Source organism: Pinus tabuliformis, chromosome J (assembly GCF_031772625.1).
Source record: "Pinus tabuliformis cultivar Carrire ecotype Pingquan chromosome J, CPIR1, whole genome shotgun sequence".
Taxonomy (NCBI): Eukaryota; Viridiplantae; Streptophyta; class Pinopsida; order Pinales; family Pinaceae; genus Pinus; species Pinus tabuliformis.
Window position 1 is genome coordinate 461,486,119 of NC_142295.1, and position 9,822 is coordinate 461,495,940.

General features: G+C 36.6%; 1 pseudogene; it reads left to right on the forward strand.

Annotated features, from left to right (window-relative positions):
* The first annotated feature begins 7,320 nt into the window (after nucleotides 1-7,320).
* LOC149227835 (nematode resistance protein-like HSPRO2 pseudogene) lies at nucleotides 7,321-8,613 on the forward strand (annotated as a pseudogene).
* Nucleotides 8,614-9,822: the final 1,209 nt, after the last annotated feature.

Here is a 9,822-nt window from a genome sequence, read left to right on the forward strand (position 1 = left end):
ACATTCATGGCATGCTGCTATCTTTTTATAAATGTCTCTGAACATAGTTGGCCAAAAATATCCAGCTCTCAAAACTTTATTTGCAGTGGCTTTCCAATAGTGATGGCCTCCACAATCTCCCTTATGAAATTCATCAATTACCTTATCAGCCTCTTCTTCAATGAGACAATTTAATAAAATCCCTCCTGCATCCTTCCAAAATAAATTCTGCTCATACACAAAATATCTAAGAGATTTTAGTTTGGTGAACCGAGCTTTAGATTTGGAAAGGTTATCAGGGGCTCTATTGTGCTGCAATACAAATGCCACATCCCTATACCATTCTGATGTCAAAAACTTTTCATTGATTTGGACCAACTCTTCTTCATTCTCAGAAATTTCTGATATTTCTGTGCTAAAATTGATACCAATGCAGTCCAGATTTGACTGAGTTAGCAACTTTGCCAAGCCTTGACCCTTCACCAACTTGGTGGGCCTGATCTCAATGTCATATTCTAACAGCTTGGCTATCCACTTTCCTCTTTTTCCATCCGGGTCTGCTTGTGTAAGAATATCTTTTATAACAGCACTTGGCACGTATGCAACAATATGAGAGTGCAACACATAAATTCTGAAATCCTTAATTGCCTTCACCAATGCATATGCTTGCTTCTCTAAAATGTTGTATTTCAACTCAGCATTAGCCAATGTCTTACTAAAGAAAGAAATGGGCTGTTCAGTACCTTGACTTCCTTTCTGCAGCAAAACTCCAGCAATTGTATCTTCAGAAGCAAATGTGAATATCAGGAACTCCTTGGTAAAATCCAGGCTGATGAGGACTGGCGCTTGAGTGAGGGCCTTTTTAATTTCTTCAAATGATTTCTTTGCTTCAGCTGTCCACTTGAAATCTGTTCCTTTCCTTAACATCTTGGTTATATGTTTGACCACTTCAGCAAAGTTAGGAATGAATCTTCTAACAAAATTAACCTTTCCAAGAAAAGATTGAACTTCTTTCTTGCTTCTTGGCAAATCCAGCCTTTGAATAGCACTGACTCTATTAGGATCAATCTTAATACCCTCTTCAGAAATAATATGCCCAAGTAACTTACCAGAGGTTAAAGCAAAGATACTTTTGGTTGGGTTTAAGGAAATACCAAACCTCCTACACTTTAACAAGATCCTTTCTAGGTGCTTTAAGTGGTCTTCTTCCCTCTTTGAAAATACTGTGATATCATCAAGATATACCACCACTGATTTATCCTTTTCTTCAGCAAAAGCAATGTCCATAGCCCTCTGGAAGGTCGCCCCTGCATTCATGAGACCAAAGGGCATCTTTGCATACATAAATGTGCCCCATGGTGTAGTGAAAGCTGTCTTCTCCTGATCCTCTGGATGAACAAGGATCTGATTATACCCTGAGAAACCATCCAGCATAGACATTCTTTGGGAACCAACAATATTTTGCAAAATAAGATCCATTTTAGGAAGAGGGTAATTATCTTTCAGTGAAGCCTTGTTTAAGTTCCTGAAATCTATGCAAATTCTAATCTCCCCATTCTTTTTCCTGACAGGTACCAAGTTAGCAAGCCAATTTGAGAATCTGATTGGAACAATAATCTTTGCATCAAAAAGCTTTTTCACCTCCTTTTCAATCAGTGGCATCAGAAGGGGATTAATTCTCCTTAATTTCTGCTTAAAAGGCTTCTCATTTGGCTTAATTGGGATGGTGTGTTGTATGATTGAAGAATCATACTGCTTCAAATCAGCATAGCTCCATGCAAAAACATCAATAAACTTCTTCATCATTTCAACATATTTGACCTTCATATCAGCTGATAAGAACTTTGAAATCTTGACTAATTTAGGCACAACTGAGTCACCTAAATTACAGCTTTCTATTTCCTCTTCATTAGCTTGCAACCTTGGTGCTTTAAACACATCATTCTGATCAAATAACTTTTCAAGAGGAATGAGGCCTTTAGGGATTAAGTTATTTTGCAACTGCAACACTTCAGACTTTTCCTTTGTCTCAGGTAACATATTCTGCTGATCTATTTGATTATTTTCAAACTCCTCTTTCAACTCAAGAAAATTTCTTACCTGCTGATCATCTTCAAATACTTGCCAATTTATGATATTATCTGGGATGACTAGTCTATGGCGAACTTTCACTTCATAGCTATCAGAAGAATGTTTGGGAATAACAAAAAGACTGGCTGCTACAGCAAGAGAATCTGCAATAGAATTTTGATCTCTGTTTTTAATGCTGAAGGAATAGGATTGAAACTTTTCCAACAGCTCCAACACTAAGTTTCTGTAGGCTCTCATCCTGACATCCTTTGTTTGATATGTACCCTGTACTTGCTTAATAATTAATTCAGAATCTCCACAAACAACAATGTTCTTTGCCTTCAACTCTATCAAGGTTTCCAAGCCTAACACCAGAGACTCGTACTCAGCCATGTTATTGGTACAATCAAAGTTAAGTTTGTATGATAGAAACTTACTTTCTTCTGTTGGACTAGTAATCCAAATTCCAGCTCCTGCGCCATCTTTTCCTGCTGCTCCATCAAAGTATAAGGACCAACAACCATTGATATCTCTTTCATTTCTTTGCTGTTCCTCCTGACACTGATTTTCTGCATGCTCATCTTGTGATTCTTTACCAACTGATTCATGAAACAAGATAGCTGACCCCAGACCTGTATCACATGAGTAAATAGGAAAATTCTGAGGCTTGTCCTTGCTGCTTACCATGTATGCCATCCTTGTTTCACGATACAACCTCCTTTGTTCGCCAAACACTGGGATAGTAGCATATGTCAGATCCATTTGCATGGTACCCTTGATCTTTGCAGCCCACGACCTTGAAAGAAGCATCCCAAACTTAGGTGGAATGTCTGCAACAACAATGTCCATGACAGTTGTTTTTGCTGGGATTTGTGTTAGAGCCACAACAACGTCTTTTATCAACCCAATGCAATGAACTCTCTTTGAATCAAAAGAAAATAAGTCTTTGTATGGTCTAGTTACTTCTAATCCCATTCTTTCCATAATTACCTTAGGCATGAGATTATGTGACGCCCCTGAATCCAGCATAGCATTATGTAGAGTCATATCATGGATATTGATGCTTATATAAAAAGGAGGAAACTCATCACTTTGTTCATCTTCAAGTCTTGGTCCTAAACAGATAATAGGATTATCCTCTTGCACACTTAGAATATCAGCCCCTCCTGGTGGAGAATTAAGCATTTCCACAATCTTGCTTCTATATTTGTCTACTTTCAGAATTTCATTAAATGGGACTGATATTTTAATCTTGGCAATCTCATTTTCTATGTTAAAAACAGAAGTAGACTTTTCAAGTTCCTTAGGGGGTGTAGGGCTTTGAATATCCTTTCTCTCACCAGAGGAATCACCTTTACCATCAGTCTGCTTTGTCTTTTCCTTCTTATCTTCAACTGCCTTTGAAACATTCTTCTTGGGCTGTGCTTTATTTGCTGTAATAGGGACATCTCGGTTTCTGAGGTTGTACTGTTTCTGAATTTCAAATATGGCATGCTGATAACCCTTCAAGAAATCTGAAGGTTCCTCTTCTGCCTTTACCAAACTAGACTCATCATGCCCTTCTTTTGTAAATCTAATATGATACCAATAAGCTCTTCTTCATTTTCAGACCTCAACAACACTTCTTGGATTTTATCATCAACAATTTTATCCTCAGGACTTCTAGCAAACTCAGGAAACAAAGACCTTGAAATATTTGAAGTACCTGGTATATCAGAAAATCTTTGTTTACTCCTTGAAATGATATTAGGATTCTCCACAGGACTAGGTGGGTTTGGGTCAGGATTACTCCTTGTATATCTTCCTCTCGAAGCCACCTTTCAAACTTTAAAATTCATGGAGTCACCAAGGTAGAATGCAGCCTCGAAAACCTTTTTGAACTCCTGCTACCTTCAGAAATTCAATCTTATAACTACGGGAATGAGTAATCTTCAGGCTCCCGGCAGACGCACCAAAATGTTATCACAAAATCAAGCACTGAAGGCTGCCAATCAGTAAGACTCTGTGTAACTATTTCAAACCAGGCTTTTGACTAAGGCTTAGCCTCCTTAGTCTGAGAGGGCTCTCTCAAAGGTTATGAATGTTGACTAATGACAAGATGGCTAACTCTTATAAGACACATGAACAAGTATGCTGGCTGGACAACATTGAATTGATTCCCATTGGGCTTATGGAGTCTCTCATATCTCAGCAAACAAAAACACTATCTTTTCATAGAAATCAGGGCACTTTACATCTATATGTTCAAACATAACTTTGAAACCACAGTTTGCCAAGGCATACAGGAAGTCAGAGCATGATTCATGAGTTCTGAGTGATTATGCATTAACAAAACTGTAAAAGAACCTTAAAGAAAGAATACCATCACACATTTGAACAAGAAGATCCATTGTGAATCCTGAGAAGAAAACACAGTCATTTGCATTACTGAAATTTGTTTATACATAAACCCAAAAACAGGCTTCTCCAAAACATCCAACCCTCATTACATCCAAGTCTGATCTATATATATGGATACATTCTTAACCACCTTGAGCTTCCTCCTCCAGCATGAGGGGAGCTCGAAGACTGCTATTAACTACTCCTATCTACTGTTTAACTAATTCATTAAATACATTAAGTGCTGAACTGTAATTACAAAGAGTCCTAATTTAATCAAAACTCAAATTTTGTCCTCCTCGTAGCATGATTCCTTCTTGATTCTTGACACCTGTCTTCTTTCTGTTTTGGCCGAGATAGCTTAGAGGAGAATGCAATGAACAAGCTGGCTTTGGATACTGGATGCGTTGATGGTTCATTAATCATCAAGATAAGTCCCCTGTTTTCCCGGTCCTTGTCTCCCATCATTCTTCACAAATTAAGTAACATGTTCCCAGCTCTTTAATTCCTCAAAAACTACGAGCATCACCATATTCCCCAATGTGCTGGAAGCCTTGTTGATTGAACAGGTGTATAAACCAAAATCTCCGTATGCATTTCCTATCAGAACCCTCACAACCGGTAATAAAGTACCTTTATCAAAGCTTTCACTACAGACAAAATATTTCACCTTTTCAAAAATGCACACTTGTCATTCTCTGAATAGCTAGGATAGCCTCAAGTGGTCTCCCTTATGTTCCTTAGGCGTTTCCTTCAAAAATTTGCTGATCTCATCATTAAACTGTTTGTTTTCATCATAAAACAGCACCTACAGCAGTTTCGTAGCGCGCTACGAAACTGCTGTTTTTGCTAAAACAGAGTATATTTGCATTAAGGCATCTTTTTCTTGAACTTATGACTCTTTAGACTTCTTCTACAGGTGTCAGAGACTTAAATGACTTCAAAATAATGGAGCTTAAACAAAATTGACCAAAACTAAGAATGGCACCTTTTTCTTCAAATCAGTGAGCTAGTTGACCTAGCTGTATCTTCAAATTTGCAACCTCCTTCTTTAAGGCTTTGTTTTCAGCTCTCAGGCTCATGTTCATTTTTCTGATGAGTTTAGCTTGCTTGAGGGCTGGAACCGTCCATGTATACACATCAGCCACTGAATCTACCTGACCCACTAGGTTTTTGCTACCTTTTAACACAGCTCTTCGATAGTTGGCATATCTAACTGCAAGCTCCTTAGTAACATTATTCACCTGGGCAACTTCATCTTTTGCTACTCCCGCTTGGTTCTTTATGGATATAACATTTCCTCCTTGGGTAATAATAACCTTTCTGTTCTTGTCTTTATGCTTGACTGCCTCCACTGTTTTGGTCAATACTTCAATTACCTCTGTTCTGGGCATCTTTACAGCTATCTCTCCTTCCTCTCCATTCCGCTTTCGAAATTTTTGCACAGAGAATAACCACCAGCTTCAACTCAAATGGCAAATTCAAAAAAAAAATTAAAATGCAGGCTCGCTTGAAAAAGAAACTCGGGCTCATTTGAACTCGGGCTCATTTGCAATTCAAATATCTTATCACACAAGCTGGCCACTTTATGCATCATTTACAAACATCACAAAACATTCATGCATGACAAAACTGTTAGAATGATTTTTATGTGCATGCCTATGGATCTATTGGTGGAGTGATGGCTCATAAGTGTTTGGGAGGTACGCCAACTGACAATAACTGGACGGAGACAATGACTCATCCCCAGATGTGACCCTTTAGGAATCTGCGCTGCAAAATGCCCGAAACTACGATTTCGTAGCGCAGATAGTTATAAATTAGCAAAATGCGCTGCAAAATGGCTGGATACTGACGCGCTGCGAAAAGGCTAAAACATCATTGCGCTGCAAAATCAACCAATAAGACTGCGCTGCGAAAATACGGAAAGGACCAGTGACATGTATGAGATAAGACATGGCTTATACAATCATGATGGAGGATGACCAACGGTATTTGAGAATGATTCACATCAAAACCTTTTAGAAACATGACCCCTAAGTAAGAAACATAGGACAAAAACCATTTGACACCCATTTTTGACAATGAACTTTGGACAAAAATTATATACATGTGACTGTAGTTCTAGGTGATAACAGAATCGGTAGCTGAAACTGGTGTCATCTGTTTGGATGGAGAAATGGAAAACCATAGTAAAAAATCACAAAACAATTGCATAGTCTAATAAATGTGGAATATTGTTGTTAAGGAATCTGTTTAGTTATTAACACTGTGAGTATATATGCACAGTGGAAACAGTAGATAAATTTGATCTAATAAGTATAAATGGAGAAACAAAGAAATGAGGTACACCTGGAAACAGCAGAAGGATCTGATGTCATAGGAAGAAATGAGAGTTGACATTATTTACATTAAATATTAACACTTTAGATATTCAGACTAAAATCTGTTGATGAAAGCACTTACAGACTTTGTCCTTGCCGGATGTGCAACAGTAATGTGCTCAGAATTTAAGTGCCAACAAACCAACCACCATATATTTAGCTTATATCTATTCACTTTGTTAACTGGAAAAATACATATTTATGTGCTGACATTATTTAACTCTTTTCATTATTTATGTGTTGAGTTTTTATCATCTACATAAAAAGTTGAGTTGCAACAAATAGATATGTTTTTTGTCTAGTAACATATTATATATAACTTTTTAAATATATCAAGGATTTAAGAACATTTTATTCTATTCCAGTTTTCAAAATTTTAGTGTTTAAAATGGATTTTAGTGTTTATTCTATTATTATGTTGTTCTTTTTAGATTATGGTATATGGAGAGCATTAGTGTCTTTACTCTCCTGGTTATGTTTGCAGGGAAAAAATATGTCCTATAAAAAAATGGCATCCTATTTTGCCTTTGTTGAAGAATCCATAGAGCCCTCCCCCATGGAGTGTGCGGGTTATGAGCAGTATGTGCATCTCCCCGAGCTCAGTGCCATGTGGAAATTCAAGGAATGGCCTGGTTGGTCTAGAGAGGGGTTGGTAAAGGCTGCCTTACAGTCATTGGAGATTACTTTTCAGTTTGTTTCGTCTGTCCTCTGTGACACAAGGACTTACATTGACAAAGAGGAATGGAAGAGAAGGCTTGAATCCTTAATTAGTTCCCAGATTGAGTTGATTTTAATGATTTGTGAAAATGACAAGAAGGTTCCCACTCTTCAGTTGTCAGTAAGTAGTGGTGTTCTCTCATGGAAAGTTTTCCATGAGGTATGGCAGAGACTTGGTGCTTTACCTGTGGTTAGCAGAACAAGTGAAGAGAGCTTACTTCCTCGTTTGGGTACATGGAAAAGCGCTGAAGCTATGGTTTCTAGAATATGGCTTGCCATTGAAGGCCATATGCAGAGGACTCCCTTCACTTTAGGTTTGGGGGAACCAAATATGTCAGGTAAGCCTCTTCTTGAATATGATAGAATCTGCAAGCCAAGATATTTGCACTCTTTAAAACAACATAAACAGTTCTATAATCTAGAAGATGCCAAACTTTGCAATGTCCTCCAGATCTTTGAGGCCTGGGTATTTGTAGGCCAAGAATTGTTGCACAGAGTATATGAAAGAATAGACTCTGGGGATTTCGTAGGAGCATCCACAGACTGTTGGATGGTTGAAAGGATGTGGAACATGCTCACAGAAATTGTGAATTTGCTTCTAGTGATGGACCCAGATGATTTCCTTTGCCTTAAACACCAGTTGGAAATTAGCAGCACTAGTACGCTTGCAGGCGCATATTGCCTTCGGTCTGCCCCCCTTAGAGACCTTACAAATGCATGCAAGGAACTAAGGCATCTGGTGCCCAAAGTCATGGGTGTTGAGGCTGATCCAAAGGGTGGACCAAGGCTCCAGGAGGCACTTATGCATTTGTTTCATTCACATGGGCTTCGCTCACATAACACTTCAGGTGCTTATCATGTTGCAACAATACATGTTCTATTGGCCTTCCAGGCAATAGAAGCCGCGATGAAAAGGTTTTTCTTCTCATATCAACAGCTGGTAGTAACAGCCATGGGTAGCATTGAAATGAAGGGTCCATCATATCTAGGTGCTTGTGATGCCATGCGTCAGATATATTTTGAACCACCTTATTTCCCTAGTGTGGATGGTGCAAAGACATTTTTGGGTTACTATTGGCACTAGAAGTCTACAACTATGGTGGATGGTACACTGGAATATCTACAGACAAATCAAGTGAAGTTTACAAGACAAAGAACAATGCGTTCAGTTTTTCAAAGTATTACCCCAAATTCATACATACACTTACATTGACAGTTTTGAGTACTATACATAGAATTATATTGGATATAGGATTAGACTCATTTTTGTTCATCCCCATCAGTAGGACCAATCAATAGAACAGTGCTAGAAATTTGGAATTTTTTTTTTTTTTTTTCCCTCTCCAACATGGATAGGATACTAAGGATTCATAGTGTGCAATTCCTCCTTCGTTAAATAGTGTAAAAGATTGTCCAAAATTAAAAAGGTAATTATTAAAATTATTAAATTTTACGAGTTGTTTCTTTTTTTAATTTTTTAATTCTTTACCTAAATTTTATGATGAGTTTAATGATATTTATATAATTCATTATAAATTTTAACATGAAATGTAGTTTAATGCTGTTATTTTTTTATTTTTTTTTAAGATTTTTTAATTCAGTGTGAAACTGAGATAATTATAATTATAATTTGTTAAGTTTATTTAATGGAATGCATCATAATTTTTTTGATGCATTATTTTTTTTTTTATATTTTATCAAATTTTTTGTTTTTTAAGATTTTTTAAATCACCGTGTGAAATTGAGATAATTATAATTTTAGATTATTGAATTTATTTAATGGAATATATCATAAAAAATTTAATGTATTAAATCTATATCATATTCAAGCTACATTCCTACCATAAATATCCACTCATTTCCAAAGTTTTGAGAAAAAATATTAGATAATGCATTTCGGATTGACTAATAACATATAATTAGTATAGTTTTTTATCTCTACATTTATTTTACAAAGTACTCTGATACTTCTTTATACTCTACTTTAATTTTCTTGCACATGGCCTTGTGTTATTGCTTAGGATGTCATTTAATTTAACTGAATTTATGGTAAAGGTATAAATTTTGCCTTTAGTTCTTCAATACTAATTTGTTTTAGTGAGATTGTAAATTTTAGTCAAATTATTTCTAGTATAGTATCATTTATAAAATACGTTGTTCTTTAATCATATAAGTTTAAATTTAGAACATTGATAATGCATATTGCTTATAATCATTCTCACTCTTAATATCTATAATTTGGCTTAACACTTATCATTTTCTTGCAGATTGACACACGGTTCGCTCGCTTGTG